This window comes from Puma concolor, chromosome E4, assembly GCF_028749965.1.
Source record: "Puma concolor isolate L17-30 chromosome E4, mPumCon1.1.hap2, whole genome shotgun sequence".
Taxonomy (NCBI): Eukaryota; Metazoa; Chordata; class Mammalia; order Carnivora; family Felidae; genus Puma; species Puma concolor.
The window spans coordinates 22,099,168-22,123,373 of record NC_141683.1 but is presented as its reverse complement, the minus strand read 5'-3'; the positions used below and the strand labels follow the sequence as shown (position 1 = coordinate 22,123,373).

General features: G+C 39.6%; 1 long non-coding RNA gene across 8 annotated transcripts in view; it reads right to left on the bottom strand.

Moving 5' to 3' along the window:
• LOC147572493 (uncharacterized) overlaps nt 1-23,367 on the bottom strand; it is a 378,670-nt gene extending 355,303 nt beyond the window's left edge. For 7 of the 8 annotated variants that reach the window (XR_015246105.1, XR_015246107.1, XR_015246109.1 and 4 more), the window contains exons 1-2: nt 17,839-23,367; nt 16,951-16,988 (exon numbers count right to left, since the gene is read on the bottom strand). This is a non-coding gene — a long non-coding RNA (uncharacterized LOC147572493). Of the gene's footprint in view, nt 1-11,360; nt 11,403-16,950; nt 16,989-17,838 lie in introns of all 8 variants that reach the window. The other variant, XR_015246110.1, reaches the window with a different exon arrangement.
• Nucleotides 23,368-24,206: the final 839 nt, after the last annotated feature.

Below are 24,206 nucleotides of genomic sequence, written 5' to 3'. Positions count from 1 at the left end.
AGATGGATAAAAGTAACTCCTTAAAACTAAGTATTGATTCACTCACCACAAGAGTGGTTGTCAATTTCTATGTATATAAAAGTTATAACGGGTAAAGATTTTGAATCTAGGAAGCCAGCCTCAGAGGCTCTGATTTAGCAGGACTTGGAAAGGACACTAGGAATCTGAATTTTTAATAAGCATTCCAAGTAATTAAAATGCACACGGTCTGAGAACTGTACTTTGAGTAACACTTCAATAAAGGAGAAAAGAAAAACCATGAACTTGATGCTCAGTGTAACTAGAGCACAGAAAAACCCAAAATTTTAAATCTGTACAGAAGGACTGCCATCAGCAGTGGTGATCAAGTAAAGCAGTGTTTAAGAAAGTGAAATGGAGAGCAGAGAAAGAGCTCAAGCTAGCCATCACCATCTGCCTCCTGAAGCTAAGGTATATACATTGAGGTGCAAAATCTGTTTTTGTTTTTGTTGGTTTTTTGTTTGTTTTGCAAAGGAAGAGGAGGGTGTATGAGTAAGTACCAGCAGGTTCACTGGACTGGATATGGCTGTCAGCAGACAACGAAGCCCCTTAGATGGGCTTTATCTGCAAAACTCAGTGGCCACCAGAGGAGAAAAAAGAAACTTTGGAAAGTGAGAAAGTTCGGTAACTGCCTATTTACTTTGATTAGGACAAGTTAAGTCAAAGCAAACTCAGTAAGTGCTAGGGAAGATATTTCATCTTAGAGCAAACTCACAAATGCTAGGTAAGAAATTTCATCTTTACCCATCCCCAACTTAATCATCCTTCGACATCTGATCCAGGAAATGCCTGTTTCAAAAGATGAGCAATCAAAGAAAGCAAAACAGGGGGCACCTGGGTGGCTCAGTTGGTTGCGCATCCAACTTCAGCTCAGGTCATTATCTCACAACTCATGGGTTAGAGCCCCACGTTGAGCCCTGTGCTGACCACTTGCTCAGAGCCTGGAGCCTGCTTCAGATTCTGTTTCCTTCTCTTTCTACCCCACCGCCACTCACACTCTGTCTCACAGTCTCTCAAAAGTGAGGGAGGGAGGGAGGGAGGGAGGGAGGGAAGGAAGGAAGGAAGGAAGGAAGGAAGGAAGGAAGGAAGGAAGGAAGGAAGGAAGGAAGGAAGGACAGGATCTATTGGAAGGTACTGGAAGGAAGAAAAACAAGAAATAACCCTCACTGGAAACCTTTCACCATGAAGCAAATAAATTGTCACCAAACCTTCTACCGTGAGTTTTTAAAACTCAGAAAAGTAATTACTTCTATGAAACAAGAGCACAATGCAGAGATGAAAGATCTCAGAGTAGAAATGGAGGAAAAATATGAAGAGATAAAACAGGACTAGCAGAGTTTAAAAAACATTGAGGGGGCAGGGGAGTGAGACCATGATTGAAAACCAAAATTAGAAGAATCACAGAGAACAAACAGTTGAAAATCCAGAAAGACATACAAAGTGAGAGAGAATAAAATCCAAGATTTTAAAGTAATTTAGAAATAAAATTCCAGTTATTGAGGAACAGTGTATGTATAACTTGCTACCCAAGTGGGGGAAATGAACAATAAAGAACACCTAGAGACCTAGCAAAAAATAAAGTCTTCAAGTGAAAAAAAAACGAAGCTATACTGAAAGAGTACTTCATGTTCCAAAGAAAATTAACCCAGAACAGCAAATCCCAGGAATAGTCTAGTGAAGTTTGTGTACTTCAAAGACTCATTTGAGCAGCCAAGCAAACATTGCCCAAGTGACCTAGAAGGACAACCAAATCAGCCTAGCCAGCCTTTTCCACAGAAATATTCAACTTTAGAAGACAGTGGGATAAGTCACACAGATTCCTGAAGCATTAAAGTATGAATCAAGAATTTCATACCTAGCCATAGACATTTGTTGGGATTCCTTTTACCTATTTCAAATAAGCACTGTTGTGTCTTGTTTTTTATTTTGACTCCAAGTTAGTTACAACATTCTATTTTCTAAGTAATTTTTAACCAATACTTTTGTGGTCTTCTTAAAGATTGCTAAAATTGTATAAGCTCCACAAAACCTGGATCTAACACCAGCAAGACAGCCTATTAGAAGAAGAAATTTTAAATGTAAACATCTGCCGAAGCACACATCAGCTGCAACTGCCAGCACAATGGGTTTGTCTTCTGTCTTACAAATCTCTTGAGAATGCTTCTCATTGGCAGAAAACAGAACCCTGCTGGCCAGGGAACCTAAGAGTTTCCCTCAAATACCAGGGCTAGCACAGAAAGGACCAAAAATGGTAAAGAAATGCTTAACGAAAACCAAGAACTATGTCAGCTGCTCAGAAAAACCTCAAAAGTCTAAAAAGGTATTCTTGCTCTTACTGCCTCTTATCAACCAAAGAGTTATCAATGAATTAGTTTAGTTGCATCTTTTTAATTACATGCCAATCATCCCACTCATAAACTCATGTTTAAGATTCACTGCAACTATCAGCAATAAAAACATCAGCGACATCTTCACCATTCTTAAAAATTAGGGGCATGTAACCATCATGGTGAACACACAGAACACGGAAGGGGGCCACCATATAGAAACCAGCATAGCCTTTCCTACAACTGCTCACTTCCCCCTAACGCTGAATGAAATCTCAGGTAAAACCCAAAACTATCTGGATTACTCCTGAGCAACAGAGAAGTTCCACCTGACCCAGGGGATATTCGCAGGTCAGTATTTGCATTTTCCAGTCTCATGTAATCATCAAAACCGCCAACTTCATTTAAAGATCAGCTTCTTCCCAAACGTGCCTGGCTCTGCCCACTTTGAGCCAGAAGCCAACAACGGCAAAGGCACGGATGAATTAGGGCCTCCATTCCCAAGGCTTGGGCTGCTTCTCCACAATTCAGAACCAACTGTATGTTTCTGCCTCTCTAACATTAGCATGAAGGGAGGAGGAGATAGGAAACTTGAGGGTCCATGATGGCTCTCGTCTGGTACCACCATGATCTGGAAGCAGCTTTGGGGCTCAGATGGTATTTCAAGTAGATATTCTCTCATGGAACACAGAGTTCTTTGGAGATCTTCTCACAAGAATTCTCTCACCTGCTTTCCTGCTAATTTAAGTAATGTCCTGTCTGGCCAGAGATTATGAGGTTACCTTGCCCCACCTTCTAACCATCCCTCAGAAGCAGTCCTCTGCTTAAAAGAAAGACATCATCCTTTTAAAAACAAACCTAGGCCAACATCTTCAGCATGCATGAGTGGCACTGTATGGGAGCTGCTCTGACTATTTCCAGTTGAAGTGGTCTTCATAGTCTAAAACAGAAGACTCGAACTTTTGAGACAGATTTTCTAAAGGTTGTATTTTTAAGATTCCAAACACTAAGACTTACAGTTGGTGGGAAGGAGTTAGGCAAGATGCTTGAGAAGGATGCCCACTGAACCCCTGTGCACTGTTGGGGGACTGTGAACTGGCATATCCATTATGGAAAAAAAAGCATAGTTTCCTCAAAAAGTTCAAACCAGAAATACCATACAATCCAGCAATTCTACTTCTGTATATTTATCCAAACACCAAAGACACTAATCTGAAAAGATACACGCATCCCTACATTTACTGTAGCATTATTTGCAATAGCCAAGATATGGAAGCACCCTCAGTGTCCATCGATAGACAAATGGACAAAGATGTGGCATATATACACAAGTGGCTATTACTCAGCCATTAAAAAAAATAAATAAAATCCTGCCATTATTCACAACATGGATGGACCCTGAGGATATTACACTAAGTGAAATCAGTAAGACCAAGACAAATACCACATAACTTCACTTATATATGGAATGTAAAATTTAAAAAAAGACAAACACTGCAAACAAATTGGTGGTTGCCACAGGGAAGGGGGATAAGGGAGATAACAAAAATAGGTGCAAGAGATTAGGAGTAACAAACTTCTAGTTACAAGTCACAACGATGACAAGCACACCATAGGGAATATAGTCAATACTGTACTAACTGTGGCAACTTAACTTTTACACTTAACATGAGCACTTGGTAACATGTGCAGTTGTCAAATCACTATATTGTACATCTGAAACTATTATTTGTCAACTGTACTTAAAAGTTTAATAAAGGAGGATGCCCACCGGTCACCAGTAGCAGGACAATGCTACATACCTCCCTCACCAGACACACACACTATGACAACTACAAGTGAGAGTGGTAACCTACGTTCTTACTATGTTCTTAACCAGGCACTACCTGTTCTCAACTCCTAGCTGCTAAAGTTGGAGAAAAAGCAGATCAAATTGCCTCCCCACCCTAGATCCCCCAGCCAGTGGGGGCAACGGGGTCGGGGAGATTTGAATCCTATAATAGCAATACTAATGGTCTCAAGCACATGTAGCATTTATATGCCAGGAACTCTTAAGTGCCTTACAGGTTCTAATTTCATCCTCAAGTTTTAGGAGGTGGAAATTAGTGTCCTTATGCAATAGGGTAGAGATTTAGTTTACACACAGCTATGAGCCAAAAAAAAAAAAAAAAAAAAAAAAAAAAAAAGTGTCTAGCTCTCAGAAGTCTATATTCTTAAGCAGTACTCTCTACTCAAGAAAAAGTCCAGCTCTAAACGGCAGAACTAGACTAAAAACAACTGGGAAGCAGACCATCCCAAGATGCCCTTATAAGGGAACACAGTTGAATAGAAACAGGGGCTGTGGATGAAAAATAAAACCATTTCATACTAAACAGAGACTCCAGAGATGAAGTCACTTCTCAGGCCAGACAGAAAATTGGTAAAATGGGTTTTACTAGTCCTTACCCTGTTCTTGTCATGCCAACTATTGCTGGGCCCCAGGTCACTTCTTGCTGACACTCCTATCCCAGCGAGGCCTCTTAAATCCCACCACTTGGATGCCACCCGATTGTCGGTCATGTTTCTCTGGAGCCCCACTGTCTCCACACTGTGTCTAATCTCCAGACCTCTCCTCCCTTCGAACTGCTCTACCCTATCACCCAAAGCTCTTATTCGTATTTACTCTAAATCTCTATTTTCCTCTTTTTCAACCCTAAGAATTCCAAGTTTACTATGCATCACTGTATACTACAAAAACAACATAGACCTAGAAATTAGGGCAAATTTGGAGGACAGAAAAAAAGGCTCAACCTAGATCCTAGCTCTGTAACTCAGGATTCATGAGAAGTAAGGGCCCCCAAAAGACCCCTCATCTCAGGCAGATACTGCAATTCATTTAACTTTTATGGCTGTATCGGAAGCAAATTTCTCCTGAATAATGGGTATGCCCTGCAGCACATCTGTAATACATAAAAGACCCAGCTCCTCAGAAGTCAGGTTGTATTTACACAAAGAAAAAAAAAAAAATCTCCCCAAATCCTCAGACATGCACACACATGTGTGCACACACACAGGGGAAGTTAAAATATATACACATTCTGGGAAGACATTATAGGGAGTACAGCTCATTTACCACTACCTAAGACAGAAAAGCTTGTCATATCTTCTTAGATAGTCCCCTTGAGGTACTACAGAAATCGGCTTTTGTTTCAAAACCATTTTTCTGAGATGCTCACTACCCGTACTTCTTCCCTACAGTAACCCTTGTGACAGCTCAGGCCTGAAATCTGTATATGGTTCCTAACCGAGGACATGCCTGAGGAGTTTGAATTTGCATGATCGCATCAGGAAATCTTTCCTGTAAGGACGTGTACTGACCTCATGGCAGATTTTCATTCATGCAACGCTAAAAATGTTTTCCTGCAGTGTCGATTCAGCTCTGTCCATTAGAAAGCAGATCACTTGGCTGCCCTACTGAGCTCCTCCACAACCGGTCAGGGAGAAGACAGAAATGAGTCAGCATTCAGCACGGACTAAAATGCTCCACAAATTTGTTTTCCAAGGAGAATGCCAGTACCTGATAGCTATCCCTAGACTTGTTAACAATACCTTCAGATAAGCACATTTTAACATCATTATGGAGCTATCAGCTAGAGCCAAGAACTTAGAATTTGTTATGCATCAGGCACATGGTATTTCACTTTCCAAATACTAAGTTATATATGCTTCATCACAAATAGGACAGACATTAAAATAAATTGGCAATATCATCTTAATTCTACCTCAGAGAGTAAATATTGAGCACTACATCCCACATCTAACCAATAGTGTTGCCAATTTAGCGGAAAATTTTAGCTTTCCAATTTTGCTATGTAACTACCATTTCTTAGGCTTTAAGCAGGAAAAAAAAAAGATGTAGGTCCTAATATGACTGTCAGAATATGAATCAGTGCACAACAGGTGCTGAAATGCTAAAACCTTAAGAAATATTGAATACACTGAATGTCTCCATGTGATTTTTTTAAGCCACGCAATGCATTGTTCCTTCTATCCTGAGCTATCTAAGCCACTGCTCTGATAAGATTCTTGCCATTATGACACAACTCAGCCAATGATCTGAAAGGCATGAAAATAATCCAAATGTCCATATAAAGGAAGGGCTTATAACACTTTTAGATTGGAAGTCATTTTCACAAACTTGGATCCACACCCTGTAACATTCCTGAAGACTGCTGTTTTCTGAAAAGGACCATTTATGCCAGTTGAGAAGAATATTTCATTTACAGACGCAGCTTAAAAAAATGTGAGCCAGGGGCGCCTGGGTGGCGCAGTCGGTTAAGCGTCCGACTTCAGCCAGGTCACGATCTCGCGGTCCGTGAGTTCGAGCCCCGCGTCGGGCTCTGGGCTGATGGCTCGGAGCCTGGAGCCTGTTTCCGATTCTGTGTCTCCCTCTCTCTCTGCCCCTCCCCTGTTCATGCTCTGTCTCTCTCTGTCCCAAAAATAAATTAAAAAAAAAAAAAAAAAGTTGAAAAAAAAAAATGTGAGCCAAAATTCTTGTTTATGATTATTTACAAAGTTATTTTACCTATGTGCAGTAAATATGCACTATATATAAGGAAGATGAACTTATTTGATAGTCACTACAGTTCTTTAACATTACCAAGTCAACAATGGAGTAACTGACCATTAAAATTGTCTGTTTAGAAAAAGTGAACAGACCTATGCCTTAAAAAAAAAAAAAAACCTTAAATACATTCTGGGGATCTCTTCCAGGTTACAATTATGTATCCTTATCTACTTAATTCGTTCTTTGCTAATTTGTAATTTAACCATCTAAATAGGTTGCAAGCCTTTAGACCACACTAAGCAGGTCAGCTTCCAAGGCAAGATGGTTTCAACAGCATGTCTCCCTAGAAGGCCTCCCACCAGAAGATTAAACCAAGCTGCTCCAGCTCCTAGCTTCTCTTAGAAGTCACCTGTGGAAACAATCTAGAGGCTCCTGATTCTTCCATTTTTAAACTTCACTTTAGAGAGGGACAGGAGAGAGGCAGAGGAGAGAGAGAAAATCAGGCTCCACCCTTAGCACACAGGCCAATCCCACAACCCTGGGATCATCACCTGAGCAGAAAGCAAGAGTCAGGCACTCAACCGACTGGGACACCCAGGTGACCCTCCCATCTCTATAAAAACAGGGCTTCCAAGTAAAAGCTTGCACACTTGAACAAAGTTTCCAAATCCAATATGGGTTCATAAGCACTCACACGGTGTACTCAAATGCTCAGTCAGCTTTGCTGCCTCCACTTCATTCACCCTTTGTCTCCTCTCACCCCGCCTCCAATTCACCACCACAGGCTGTATTACGGTAATTAGAAAAATCCAATGCCTGACCCTAAAAACCTCTGTCCCCTACCTCCCTTACCAGAATGGCTTACCAGAACCATTTTGCCACTTAACCAGGATGACCAGAGTCACATTTCTGAAGTTAGATTTTTCATTTGAGAAAATTCAAAGATAAATCAACAGTAGAATCCTATATAAAACATTCAGTCATCAAACCTCCGTTAAATGCTCGACAGATGAAGGTATTTTAAAGTCACTGTATTTCCCTTTCTTTACTAAAAAATATGTTACATTGTTGATGCCTATTGTTAAATAAGATACCGAACTTATTTTTGACATTGAAACATATCCTGAAAAATGTTCCTTTTCAGGCAAGTTTAGATAATTTAAATATCTTTTGAAAGGATTAATGTGCTTATATTCACATCAGCATAATATAGAGAGAGAAATACTAAAGTATCTATGCTAAGCTTGAGAAAATTATTTTCTCACAATAGTTTATATATAATGAGGTGGGTGAGAAAGAGGATTTGAAATGTGTAACTAGAAATTATAAGCTTATTAGAATAAGTTTTGTATACTTCTCACCAATAGAAGTAGATTGAATTACAGTGTGTGAGGAGTTTTGAACAAAATTTCCACTTCTGAGTAGGAAGTACAAAACACATCTATTCACAATTACTCCATATATAAGTGTTTGAAAAAATTTCTAAAATGGTGTTCAGCTTATCTAAAATTTCACACTGAACTCACATAAATTCTAGGATTTAAGATTATGTCTGTCTCCCACAGGGCATCAAAATAATTCATCGAGTAAGAGCATAATTTCCACCTTAAACCTTTAAAGAAAGAGCTCTAAAATGGATAAATTGCAAGTGACAGAAACCCTATCCCTAAACACCAGATTATTTTAAAAGAAATTTGTTCACTATTTACTTAACAAGTACAAGAGCGGGTCAGTCTAGAGGTCCATATGCTGGGAAACACGTCTCCCACCTCTCCGCTGGTGTCCACTACAATTAAGTGGACCTTCCCAACAAGGTGAGAATGAGATTAATGACAACTGCAAGCTCACAGATCACCAGTTCAGCAAGCCCAGCAGAAAGAGCACACTTTTTCCCGATACTGCCAAAAGATCGAGGTTGAATGGACTTAGGCCTGGAGTTGCAGGCAGATCTGTCCCACCCAGGCCACGTGGACCAGGGGCAAGCCAGGTATCCTCTTCCGAAGACAAATCAGGCCCTGCTTCCACCCAATAGACACAAAAGCCCATTTCCCCCTCCATGAAGCCCTTCAAGAATATGGACTACTCACCCATCACAGAGCGTCTCCTGAAGCTGGCAATCCCCGACCGCCTCATCTGGCTCACCGTGACTCTTCTCTACGCCTTCCAGAAGGCCAAGGCTGAGCTCAGACTATCAACAAGGAGTTCCAGCCGCAGGAACGGTGGGACTCCCAGCCTATCACCTGCATCTGGCAGAAATGCACTGTCCCCGTGCACACTAGCGCTACTAAGCACATCAGACACCTCCCAAGCCCAGGCTCCAAGGCGGCAGCGAATGCGTGGCATGACTGGGGTGCTCATGGCCTCTGAGGTCTTCTACCAGTACCTGGTGAGCATCCCTCTGCGCATGTTCCACCTCTGGGCCTTCCTGGTCGGGGATGCTGAGCTAGGGCTATGACTGCATTCCGGTCACGTGGCTGACGCTCACCCTGCGCAGCCGCAGCATTGACGTGCTCGCGCACGTCCAAGACCACTGCGGGCTCACTACGATGCAGCCCTGCCCTCCCTCTGCTACCTGGTCCCACTTCATTGCGGGCCCTCTGGGGATGGGACGGGCTGCCAACTGCCCATCTCTGACCCCTGGGAGGCCTGTCTGCCTCTATGAGGGTCCCTGCTGCCCCTCCAGGGATGGCAGGCGGGGCACAGGCCAGCATCCGCAGAAGACAACAGCACCCTGGGGAAATAGTGCTGATCCTGCCCAAGGGGCTCACAGTGGCAATAAAATGCTGGGGGTAGGGTGGGCATTCCTGCAATACCTTGACATCAAATAAATAACATGAGAAGTCTTAAAGGAATAAAGCCAATGTCCTGCATCTACCAAGACAAAAGAAGCGTCATTCAGCCACACAGCAGAACAGAGAAGCCTGTTTTACAGAAAAATACGAACCTCGTCTTCTGGTATCTCCACATAATGCAAGGATATAAGGTTCTCACATCTAGAAATTCAAATCTGAATAACCCATCCACAAGACTTAATTCTGGTAAGAAATTATCTGTAGATTTCAACTGGGTATTAATTATAAATTATAATTGCCCAAGGACATTTCTTCTCTGTTGCCTTTAGCTAGAAGTTATATTAACTTGTATTGTTATTTACTTCTGTACCTATTTTAGGACAAGCACTATGCTTGACCTATCATTTTTCCCTCATGGAATGCTGTCTAGTACAATATCATTTAGGCATTTATTATTTAATATTTGTTGATGTGCCTTGGCATTTAATATTCTAAAAAAGATCTGGTTCTCTTTCAGTTTTCATCATTAGGCCCCATGAAGAAGAGAAACTGCATAGGGAAAGGAGCAAAGTTTGTGAGTGCAGGCATATCTGCATTTTTGAGAGTTCATTATTTAGATTTTCTACAGGAAAAAAAAAAATGATTTCTCTTCAACTTGCACGTTTGTTGCTTGAAAGTTTGTGGGCTGCTTACAACACAAATACAGAAACTGAATTTAAGAGAAATAATGCATTCTTACTTCTTGATAAGTCACTTTATAGCATTGGGACCAAAATGCAAATTGTAGTCATTTGCTATAAGTGGTTTCCATTAAGATAACAAAACTATAAAACATTGTGGGGTTTTTTTTTTTTGGCCAAATCTTTTTATAATTTATACCTAGCACTGTTAAGATACATTATTATTTAGCCCATTATTTGTACTAAGTGTTTTGCAGATGCTTCATTATGGTTTTCTAAAACTCATTATTACCATTTCCTCATTTGAATCAATTGAGACCTAACTTTTTCTATTTAGGAGACTAAGTCTAAATCAAGGAGGTTGTGTGTAATTATTATAATTCACCTGTGATCATTGAGGTATGTTGAATGAGAATATATCACAAATTCTAATGATCAAAAAACTATATTACAACTCAAAAAAGTCAAAGAGCTAATAAATCTATACTCTTAAAACAGGTTGGGCTTTTCACGCCACTCTGAAGACAAGACCACGTTCCTGCCTGTCATGTTGATAAACAATATTAACATCAACTCAAGTGACCACATTTATTTAGAGCCTAAGAAAGGACACCCTTCCAGAATTTGCTCCAACAGCAGCTTGAAACCTTACCATTCTCCAATGGTAAGGAGAATTAGTCCTTCAATTCAAGACTTTGTGGGGGAGGGGAGAGGGTAGACGAACACTCCAGGAACAGTTGAAGGAAGCAACTAAAAAGAGAGTTGAGGCCACACCAAGTACTTCATACCTTCCCTTAGGTCAACCCTCACTGCCCCTTCATTTATACCCATGCACAAAAGCAAACACAAATAGCCAACGCTCAAGAACTGAAAGTATTCAGTAAAATAGATATCACTGTAACACTGATCAGCCCCAATTCCCAGACCTCAGTCCAGGTTGGAAGAGGGAGTAGTGGCTAGCTGGGGGCTGGAGGGGTAAGAAGTGATTTTACTGTACCTGTGTTTGGATGTCTTTGAAGACTCATCATAAAATGGTAGACTTTCCCTGGGGGGAAAACAGCACATGAAAAATGGAATTAGCACCATGTTAAACTTTACTACACATTTTAACTTTCTTTCCAGTATAATATGACACAGTAGTAAGAATTTAGATAGGTAGACACAGATAGAATCTTTAAAATAATACCTTTTGAGTAGGTCCTAGAAAATTTTGAATTTGTTTCCTTCCCCTTAGCCAACAGTAGCACTTATTTTAAGAGAAATCATGGTTTTTTTTTTTTTAATTTGCATCTTAGTTAGCATATAGAACAGTAGCCCTTATAGTCCTGCGCATCGTTCTGCACTAGAAAGCAGAGTCCGTGACAAATTCATTTAGATTAAAAATCTTATTTTCCCTATTTAACCAATGACTCTACATATGGTAAATAAATTTGATTACAATTCTTTAATTTTTTACTGTTTATTTTTTTTAGACAGTGAGAGACAGAAATGAGGGTGGAGCAGGGAGGGAGAGAGGGAGAGAGGGAGAGAGGGAGAGAGGGAGAGAGGGAGAGAGGGAGAGAGGGAGAGAGGGAGAGAGGGAGAGAGGGAGAGAGGGAGAGAGGGAGAGAGGGAGAGAGGGAGAGAGGGAGAGAGGGAGAGAGGGAGAGGAGAGGGAGAGGAGAGGGAGAGGAGAGGGAGAGGAGAGGGAGAGGAGAGGGAGAGGAGAGGGAGAGGAGAGGGAGAGGAGAGGGAGAGGAGAGGGAGAGGAGAGGGAGAGGAGAGGGAGAGAGGGAGAGAGGGAGACACAGAATCTGAAGTAGGTTACAGGCTCTGAGCTGTCAGCATAGAGCCTGACATGGGGCTCAAGCAGTGGAACCATGAGATCATGACCTGAGCTGAAATCAGACATTTAACCAACTGAGCCACCGAGGCGCCCCTGATTAGAATTCTAAGGGTCATGATCTGTGAATCACATTTTTAGGTTATTCCTAAAATTTTTTAAGCATGGGAGTTAAACACTCAAGTATACTTTTTAAAAGTCACCAGAAAATGCCCCCCGGAACAGCTGGACACCATGAAAAACCATGATCCATATTGTTCGTATGAAAATGAAACAGTACAATCTCCTTATTTGGCCTTCAATACTGAAGTAACATAGCCAATTACAGAGGAACATTCTGATAGGTATAGGAAAAGGAATCATTTATTCAGAAAGTTCTTTGGAGCACATTCTATTCCATATGGCTCTACCAAGGAAATCCCAAATTTGAAGAAAGCAGCCCATTCATTTAGGTAGCTTCCAACATATTTTAAAAATGTATGTGTAAAGAAATGCCCTAGGGGGGGCGCCTGGGTGGCGCAGTCGGTTAAGCGTCCGACTTCAGCCAGGTCACGATCTCGCGGTCCCTGAGTTCGAGCCCCGCGTCGGGCTCTGGGCAGATGGCTCAGAGCCTGGAGCCTGTTTCCGATTCTGTGTCTCCCTCTCTCTCTGCCCCTCCCCCGTTCATGCTCTGTCTCTCTCTGTCCCAAAAATAAATAAATAAAAAAATAAATAAAAAAAAAAAAGAAATGCCCTAGGAAGGCTTTTCATTTTTAAACCGAGTAACTTGCCTGTATTAGCTGCCACCAGAATACTCATAATAAAATCTGAAATTTACAATGTTCTAAGAACTCTACAAATGTGCATATTGTTTAAGTAGTTGTGACAGAAACCACATGATCTGCAAAGCCTTAAATATTTACTATCTGGCTTACCCCACTGGAAAGAAGTTTGCCAACCCAGGACCAAACGAAAGCTAATGATTTTTTTTAACCTCTTCCCTGCTTCATTGCTTTGGTTAAATGTTGGTTTCTATTGTTGAGTAGTCAAAACTATCAGTATTTAAATTCTGCAGTTCGAATCTACTTAAGAATCAACAATCTCCCATCAGCTGTCATAAATTTATACTTTGCTGACAAAAATCTCTACACAGCCCCTTCTCATCTGGATCATACACCTGCTTTCTAGGTACTCCTATGATGCAGGTCTCATCTGACTTTTATAAGGAAGATACAGGACCACCTTGGAGCTATAGTATCTGTTTCCAATTATCTAACAGCAAATGATTAGGCAATTAGACATTTTAAAGTCTATTTTTTATCTATGTAGCTAGTAAACTCTAAATTTTGGTCCCTAATCTCACTTGTAGAGACCATGTTTTTTCCATGAAAGGTGGTGGTTTCTGGGCCAACATGCCCTTAGAAGGGGTCAGCACTAAAAGAATCCTTTTAAGGGACTGAGGTAGCACATTGGGAAGGAAAATGTGGACTAGCTATTTATAATCTATTTACCCCCTTCATCTGAACAATTGAAAAACTCCTACAGCCGCCTGCCTATCCATCTTTCTATTTCTTTTTTCCTTTTCCTTCTTTTCTCATCTCCTGGAGAAAAAAAAAAGAGTGGATCCAGATTATTAGAAAAGAAAAAGCAATAGAGAATCATTAGTTCAGTTCCTTCTCTGCTTACACACTGGCCCCAGCCCTGTCCTTAAAGCTAACACTGCCATGCATTTTGCTGTGAGATAAGTTACAAACTCAACATAAAAGTCACCAAAAAAACAAAAACAAAAACCAGCAAAATGTCCTAGAGATTTCAGCCACATGCATTATGTACTCACTAATTAACACAAAGCCTAAAGAGTAACCTATAGAAGCAATTAGGTCTAAACCAAAAGGAAATCATACTGTTTCAAACAGAAATGTTAATAAATATGGAAATCCTGACCTATAGCTCAAGGGTGTTGTCAGTATTCAAATTACAGTTTGAGTCAAGGTAGGAAGAAACAAGGTAAAAAAGAGGACAGCACAGAGATTAAGAGGATGCTAGAAGAACTATTGAAAATGTGGCATGATCTTCAGGAGGAATGACCTTTACCTCTGGCAATAAAGAAGTCTTTGGAGACTTTAGCTCAGATCCTTTCCACAGAGCAACGGGAGCAGAAGGTGGATATTCACACCCATGGAAACTAGAAGTAGAAGCAGACTCTTCAGATCCAAAGGACAAAGATAAATAAAAGAGTAAAGCTTTAAAGCTTAAAAAGCCAAGGCTCCTTCGTGTCCATGTTTCATACTTTCCTATCCCTCTGCAATACAGTAGCCCTAATTAAAAGCAGTAATTGAAAGAGGGACAGAGAGGAAGGGTGACCAGAGAAAAGAAAAGGAGAGTAGGCCATGGGGCAGGTAAAGAACATGAGCAAGAATGAGCTGGATACCCAGAGTCGAAGACAGAAAGCTGACTGGAAAACAGATGGGATTGGGAAACAAATTTAGTAGAAAAGCAGATTTGTGGAAAGAGGGAAAAACAGCACTGGGGAGGCAGGAACGGATGGAATGCAAAACAACAGAGAAGGACCTATGGAAAATCCCCAAAAAGCAGCAAGGAGGAGGAGGAAGTAAAAGCAAAAATAAAAGGAGAGAAGGGATTAACCCAAAAGCAGTTTAGGTTTGTTTACCAACTAGTATTACAAAAAACTAGTTGAAAATAACCCCAGAAATTTGAAACCACAGTGAACCTGTATGTTATTTTAAATTTTACCTCAAAAGAGAGTGATACTAATTTTAAGATCTTAGGCTCTGGATGGGAGAAGATTAGGATACGCTAAGATTTGAAGTACAGATTGTGTAAATTCCAGAGAGTTCAGGAAAAGAAACCTCTTTCAACATAACTGGCTATTCAAGGGCAGTTACAGGAAAAAGAATCATCAAATGTCGAGAATGGTGTTCTTTTAACATGCTCTAGGGTAGAACGCATCTTTACTAGTCAATCCACCTGCAGCAAGAAATGGAGAATAAAAAATTGCACTGTTACTGTGTGCCCAGCACAAAGTAAGGGCTCATTAAATATTTACTGATAGAATGAACTCATCTTTTTTATTATTACGGTGAAATAAATATCATGGGTTAAGGACATTTGAAATCCCAATTCAGAGTTGTAAGAGGCAACTAAATCTTTCTAAAACTGTAACAAGGTATGAGCCAAGGTATTGCTTAAAAGGGATCAACACTTGTTGAACTACTATGTGTAGAACAAGATTCTAAGCACTTTCTTATCTTATTTAATCTTCCCAGCACACCTGGAAGATGATGATTATTCTCTCCAATCAACAGTTTCAAAAACTAAGACTCAAGGAATTTTAGTGTATCACCCACTAGTCAATAAGGACTTTTGAGGACTGGAACTTGTGTGCCAGAAATAAATTACACAAAGCCAGGGGTTTTAACCTATTTTGGTCTCGGTTGTTTCTTCCTAGATAAATGCCTGACACAAAGAAGAAACTAGACAAGTACTTATTGAATGAATACATAAGTGAATGAATGCCTATGTATGATCAGACAACTGATCATATGGCTAGGGGAAAAAAATACATAATCTTGCCAACTGGTCTCATTTTAAATTCATGATGGTTAACCTCCAAAGTGGACTCCTAGCCTTGACATAGCAATCCAAGTTCTTTCAGTCCCGTGTGTATGTATGTATGTATGTGTGTGTGTGTGTGTGTGTGTGTGTGTGTATATATATATATATATATAAATAAAAGTATTTAAAACTGTGAGTCAGGATGAGATCACTTCACGTAAGTGCAGGGGGAAAAAAAAGATCTAATGTTTAAAAGCCAGAGAGACCAGGAAAAAAAAAATTGAAAATAATTTTAAGAGCAGCTAGTGTGGCAGGCCAAGACTTAAGAGAATGGTATCCCAGCAGCAAAGAGAAGGGAGTATCTCAAAAAGGGGATAATTAGTCAGTTTCTCTAAGAAACACATGTGCATGCAGGTTTCCTAGGGACTGCTCTCAGGATTAGCACCTGTAAGGAACTGGGAAACACAGGACAGTGCAGAGGGCTTGACTAACGAACAGGGAACTGGAAAGTTAAGATAGATAGTCCCCTACCCTCTTGAAGCAAGATGCCCGCATACACCTCTCATTGGATTCAGCTGGTCTCAAGATTACCTAATACTTCTCCTGCTTCACTTTCTATTATCTAGATTCACCTTACCCTGGGAGTAAATCCCAAATTCCCCTCCAGGCGAATAATTAAAGTCTCAGTACAACCTGAACAGAGAAGGGCTAAATCTGCTGAGAAAGGGACTTCACAGAAAAGAGGGGCAGGACTTGGCAACATGTTTACTCTTCCTTTTTCACTGTAAGTTTCCTCCAACACTGGGTTGTGTGTAGTCTACATCAGTGACATAGTGCTTGCCCTCTCACCTTGAGCATTTATGCCATCAGATGGCACCAACTATTTTACCTCCTTACAGCAGCTATAAACAGTCTCAGGGAGGCTTGCTCAGTCCTCGAGGATTTTGGCTTCTGGGCTCCATACCATTCTTTCCAATACTATTTTGGTCCTAATTCGTAGAGAGTTCAATATCCACAAAGCTCATTTCAGTTGCGGGACCTCTCTTTCAAGGATCCTGTTGTCTACTTTGTCTTACCCATCCACTCAGGTGTTCATACCTGAGAACTTAGCAATACCAAAAACTGAAACCGTAAGCTGTCTATATCAACCAGAGAAACAGAACCACTAAAAATTTAACAAATAGAACAGAAATGGGAGCTGGTTACTCACCTTCAGTAAGGCTGTTATCTTCATGTCCAATGCTAGAACTGTCCACAGGGCAGGCAGTTAAAAAGGAAGAATATAAAAATGGAGAGAAAACAAATTAGAACCCACAAGGACAGATGGGAAGCCATTTCAGTCTCTCACCACTTCCAACCTTAAGCTGGGCACCTTGCTGCTGGAGATACTGAGGCCCTCCATGAAGGAGTGAGACACATACCTGACCCAAGGGATGGAGAAGCTGAAGGAGAATCCAGGGGGTATTGTGGTGGCAGTCTAGCTGCTGCCCAAAGCAATGAGATAACCCAGCAAACAGGCAACAATGTACATGAGCTACAAAGCACGCACCTTGTTTTTGAGCATAAAAACAAGATGACTGTTACCTTGATCCCACCCTCCCCCTAAATACAAACACGCCAGAAGGTAAGGTGGTTCAGCTGGACCAAATTGGCTCATTGAAAAACCACCATCCCCACCTCCCATAGTTTTAATTTAAACTAGATACTCCCTGGAAACCAGCTGCTATCCTTCCAGCTCATTACCTCTAGAACTCTTCCAACAGTTCTTTGCTACCACTCCAAAGTGTCCAATAATCCAGCGATTCTTTTAAGGTGCCTCACAGTCACTATATCCTATTTTCCTCTGTACCCAGTTTATTATTGGTATCACCCCCTTGCATAAACCCATATCTCACCTTCCTCTCTCTTTTCATCATGCTCACCTGTTCAAACATCACACACACCGCACATACACACACAATTAAATCCAACTCTCCACTTGCTGCCTGAACCAGCACAGCTGGACTATTACTGCAAAAAAAAACAAAAACAAAAACAAAAAACAAACAAAAAAAAACCACATAACCATTCTAATAGACCTTACTTTGAGTTCACTCACCTCAGATGAAGTCCTCATGCTCTCCAGCAGCCCTACTATATTTCCCCAGGATACATAGATACACCATCTCAAACCCTCTCCATTTCGGGCTTCTCTTTAACCTTCAAACACAACCTCCATCTTTCACGCTCAGCTCATGATCTTGCTCCTATTTGTATCTGTTATCTACTGCTGCTTAATAAAACATACTGAAAGGTAGCAGCTTAAAACAGGAACAATGATTCAACTCACTGTTCTGTGACTTGGTAATTTGGGCTGTGTTTACTGTGTTCTCAGCTGGGTTCACTCGCAGGTGTGGGCCTCAACTGAGATGGCTGGGAAGGCAGAGGCAGCTGGGCGCCCCATCCACATGGATTTTCACTCTCCGTCATCATTTCTAGAATGAGAATGGAAGCTTCACGACTTCTCAAGGCCTAGGGTTAGAACTGGAAAAATATCACTTCTGCTGCATTCTATGGGACAGAGCAAATCACAGGTCAAATTTAAAGAATTGTGGAAACAGACTTCACCTCTTGATGATAGGTCAATCTGTGGCTATATCTAGAACCTATCAAATTGTTTTATTACCCATTAAAAGGACAATGGATCACAAATAAGGACAGAAAGCAAAAGAAATGCCATATCCATATTTTTCATTTTACCTATTTTATCAACATTCTCATATAAATACAGATTATCAAAATTTATTCAATATTTGTGCTTTGTGCTTTCTTAATTTAAATATTGATTGAATTAGGGGTGTCTGGGTGGCTCAGTCGGTTGAGTGTCCAACTTTGGCTCAGGTCATGATCTCACAGTTCGTGAGTTTGAGCCCCACATCAGGCTCTGTGCTGACAGCTCAGAGCCTAGAGCCTGGAGCCTGCTTTGGATTCTGTATCTCCTTCTCTCTCTGCCCCTCCCCTGCTCATGCTCAGTCTCTCTCTCTGTAAAATATATAAACATTTTTTAAAAATTTTAATAAATAAGTATTGATTGAATTACACATTAAATGTTCTCTGATAGGGATCAGCACAGTATGGTCCACAGGCCAAATGCAGACAGTGAATAAAACTTTTGTAAATAAAGTTTTATTGGAACATAGTCATGTTCATTCATTTATGTAAATCTATAACTGTGTTCATACTACAGCAAAGGAGTTGTGTAGTTGCAACAGAGATAGTATGACCCATAAAGTCTAAAATATTTATCTGGCCTTTTACAGAATAAATTTGCCAATTCCTGCTTGATGGCATCATTTTTCCATCTCTGAGTAAGCCTATTGATTCTACAAAATTCTAGCAGACATGATGTCCATTATTCAAATCCCGGTGATTTATGCAAAAGAACTACCTCAACAGTGCCACACTTTATAGACTCAACCTTTGTGTTCCAAGAAATTTCTTTGGTAGGCTTTTCAGATGCTGCCACATAAAATGAAATATTTATTCCATATAACAATAGAACCAAAAATCCCCTGCAAAGAACACTTAGTACAGCCACCTTTTCAAATAGCACTAACCCTAAGTAATGCATTAGATCGTCTTTTACTTTATCAAACCATTAATCAAGCATAAAAGAGTAATACTTAGATATAGCTCTAAAGTATTATTGCACTTCAAAATCATCCAGGGAAGTTACTAACAGGCTGATTCTCAAGCCCCATCCCTCAGATACTACAATCCACTAGGTTTGAAGAATGGCCCAGGAACCTGCATTTTTAACAAGCACTACACTGATTTTGATGCTGGTGGTCTAGAGACCTCATTTTGAGAAACTCTAAACTAACTAAGGTGAGTAAACAGAAATAAATGAGGCTTAATTAATCATTGCTTTTACTGCTTTGTTTTCTAGGGGAAAAAAAAATCAGTATCCCCATAGTTTACCAGGTAAATAATGTAATACATCATTTCCTTAGAATTTTTGCCAGGGTTGAATAGAAGGTCATTGTTAGGCAGTTTGGAATCTATTCCAAAAGTTACTTTGCTCAACCTCTTTATGGTCATCCTGATAATATTGATTATATCTATATTTTACCAGCATTTTAAAATTATCAGAACTATTGGACCTTTTTAGCATTTTGGAAGGCACTTCTCCATTCCCCCCTCTCTCCTTAGAACCTATTACAATACAGTTTGCTGAGATTTTTCCTTTAAAAAAATGTAATGGAAAAAGAATTGAAATTAAAAAATTAGATGTGTCATCTGTGTATGCAGACTCAAAGCAAATTTCTCACTTGTAACATGAGGGGATCATACTGACTATGCTTTGCTATACCTCACATATTTGACAATGTGTGATTTTCTGCTCTTTACATTTATATCAAGACTTTAAAGATGAATTTCAAGTGTTCACATCTATACTTATTTAGGGAATAAAAGTAGATTAAGAAAGTTCTCATATTGTCACAGATATTGTACTCTCTTTAGTAGGTACCTAAATAAAAAAAATAGGAAACTGTACTTTAAATTGACACCCATTGGAGGAAATGGTATTCTTTTTTTTCCTTTTAAATCCATGAATACATGGAAAGTTACATTTCATTACAATTTCAATTTTGTATGACTCTATCACTGGAATGCTTCTCATGAAATGTAATGACAGTTTAGGCCATTGGTTCACCTAGAATAACTCAGATGTTTTAGCTGGACGAATTCTCATTCCATGTTGACTATTTTGCTACTACCATAAATAATGTTCAGGCAGAGCTTTGTGGAGGAAAATGAAGAATTTTTTTGCAGTACTTTTGATAGTGTACACATGGAAATGCCCAAAATTGTTCTCCTTGTTTATTATTTTGCATTTATATAGCACCTTCTATATGACTTAAAACCCATAAAAATTGAAGGCAATGAATTGATGCCTGAGAGAAATTTAATATAATAGGACCCAGAATGAGGCACAGAAGAGAAACAATGCTCCTGTGATTATGACTTTATAAACAAATCCAATTGCTTTTTGCTGTGCGGGTTTTTTTTTTTTTTTCCTGTTTGTATACCCATACCACACATATGGAACAATAAATCCAGCAGTTTCCAGCAAAGGCATCAAATAGCCTAGATGTCAAAGAGACAAAGGAATGATACGCTCTTGAAAGTGGCCATGAATGTCACCAACTCAGAAGCCACAGCTTTTTGAGCAGGGTGTCCCTGAGCAACAGAAGTAACACTTTCTATTTATATACTGCTTTTTTAGGTAGTAGGCATTACCCTAAGTATTTTACACGCCTTGTATCATTTAATTTTCACAAAACACAGAATCTTATTAGGAAAGTATCATATCCCACTTTTAGTGATGAGGATTTCAGTGTTGGAGGTTAAAACTTTGTGTGCCAGTTATATTGTCAGAAAGATGCAGAGCCCATGAGCAGATCTATGTTCAACCACAGGTGTATCTTCACTCAGGCAAGTAATGACTTTCTTCTTTTGGAGGATTCGCTCTTCATCTTTCCCATTCTCCAACCCAATATCGCATCCACTTTAGAGGCTATTGCCTTGTTTCTGTTTCCATTGAGAGCCCACCAAACTCCTCAACATGCAGTAGGTCCTTAACAAATGGTTGTTCTTTTCCTTTTCTCCCCACTATGAATAATTACTCTTCTGCCTGGTTCAGCTCTCTACTCTCTGAAGTGGAAGCCATGTGGCTGATAAACATATACTCGGTAAAAAATAAATGATGAAAACCAATATTAATCAGTTATCTTGGTATATTTGCATTTTAACATGAGATTGCTGAAAACACAGCACTCAGTCTAAAGGATCCATTTCAGACTCTGTGACAGGCTAGTGGTAGAGATGTTGGAGGGTAAGAAGATCTCAGAGTAACCAACCATCCCAGTTTTCCCAGACCAAGAGGTTTCCCAGGACATGGGACTTTCAGTGCCCAAATTGGACCATCCCAGGAACATCAGGGTCACCCCACCCTAACTTCTCTGGAATAGCTCCAGTGATATTCCCTTAGGGCTAATCCACTAGTGTGGGAAAGGCCGTACATTGTTTTGTCCACCCAAACAGATACACATAAACATTAGCTGAGGAGAAACTTTGAAAGGAATGGATAATGGTATAAGTGTGTGAAGCAAAAACAAAAATATATGACCCCAAAGCATGCTTCTAATATCACTGATCAAATTTCATTTTTAAATACTAAAGGGGACCCTAGGATCATGGGAATTCTATACAATTACATGACACAGTTAATTTGTATTTTTATTCCCCCCCCCCCACCCTTGGGTTGATTTCCAGGAAACTTATTGAAATATTGAAAATTTGTTCAATATAGATAAACTTACTCAAAACGAAGCTTACTAGCATCACATGTGTCTATAGACACACTTACTACCTCATGACATGAGGAGGAGTTCATGAGACCAACGTAGTTACTTATTTACTGTGACCAAAATGCTCAGTGATTTGTATTTCAAGGTAAACTATAATATTGAAACACTGTAATTTCAGATTTTAGAACCAGGTCAAGATTTTTTCTGTAAGATAGTTACCCTTAAAACTTTATAATATCTGTGTCCTATATCTTCTAGAAATTCTGGGTTCACACACTATATATCAACAAAGTGGGAAATACAAAGAATTTTTAGATTCAGGCAATAAACAGAACAATGTAATTTTTGTCTGAACTTTCTTGAACTACTTTCTTAGGAAAATGGAATACCTGATGGCATTTAGAACATCGTTTTTTTATAGACCCAAGTTGCTAGGAATAACAAAACACAAGCAATATACTGAGGAAATTTGATGTCCAATTTAAATAATAAAATATCTATACACATTCTAAAGTCTTTCTTAGAAAAAGCATTACAGTTGCCTTCACACTTTTTCAAGTCCATGAGACTCTCTCTCCTGAGTCTGATACTAGTAGAGGAAATACGGAGAGAGAGAAAAGAAGAAGAAATAAATAATTTAGCATTTATTAATGTATTTTTTTACACTAAATGATACTGCACCATTGTTCCCAGCTCTTCCTGGATGTGGGCATAAGGAAGTGGAAACAGAAGGAGAGGAAGGTAAGTAGGGTAGAGAAATGAAGATGGAAAATTTTTTTGTTACTTCCAATCATTCAGATTGTGGTACCACCTTTTCCCCACCACCACCCTCCCATAAAAGACTCCAAATCACAAATACTGCAAAGGCAGTATTAGGTTATTCATGCTAACTGTAAGTAATGGGCCAGAGAAGTAAATTAAAGCATAACATTATGAAGTTTCTTATAGCTAATACCTCTCTATCATTTTATTAGAAAAGTTTTTGTAGCAAATTAAATTTTCATCACTGTACACTCAATGTTATTATTTATTAGATTTCCAGTGAGTAATTAGAGTTTTTAATTAAACAATAAACCTTTGAAAACTAAATGTAGGTACTTAGGTCTAAAATTAATGGAGAGGCACCTGGGTGGCTCAGTCGGTTAAGTATCTGACTCTTGATTTCAGCTCAGGTCATGATCTCACAGTTCGTGAGTTCAAGCCCTGTGTTGGGCTCCACACTGAGAGTGCAGAGCCTGCTTGGGATTTTCTTTCTCCCTTTCTCTTTGTCTCTCTCTCTCAATATAAATAAACTTAAAAAAAAACAAATTTAAAAATTATGGAGTGGGATCAAAGGGTAAATGATATCAAGAACGTCTTTTATTTCTATCAAAGTCACTTCTTTTCTACTTTTGGTCAGTTAGCGTATGTTATTCCCCCACTCTGTGCGTGGAGAATTGAAGCAACAAAGAAGGAGGAAAATGAAGTGTGACTTGGAGAACTAGCCATAGCCTAGACCTACAAATGCTGTCTCCTTTTGCTAGGCACTCTCATAAATACTGTAAATATTTTACTGCAAGTTAATATCTACCTCATTAAGGACTCACCCCATAAGGAAGATAGTATTATTATCCCCATTTTACAAGTAAAGGTATTAAGGTAATAAATGCTTGAGTAACTTACCTGAGATGATATGTCTAATAAATAGAAGAACTGGGTTTTTATCACAAACATCCTTGTTTCAGATTCCGTGCTCTTAACCACACTCCTCTCTCTGAGAAAATGGCTATTCACAAGTATAGTATCAAATTAAGATAGTTAAAAGGTAGCAGGTGAATGAGTGAGCTAAAGCTCCGTGCAACAACGTGGATGAATCTCACAGACACAATACTGAGTAAAAGAAGCCAGACTAAAGAGTACATGGGGTATTATTCCGTTTATATTAAATAACCAAAATCAAGCAAAGCAAACCTGTGCTGTTAGAAGTTAGAGTGGTAGTTACCCTTGGGAGTGAGGGGTGGTAACCGGAAGAATATATGAGGAGTGGTTCTGGAGCTGTTAAGTCTGTTTTTTTTTTTCTGGGTGTTGATTACGTGGTGTGATCATTTGTGAAAATGCATCCGGCTACATACTT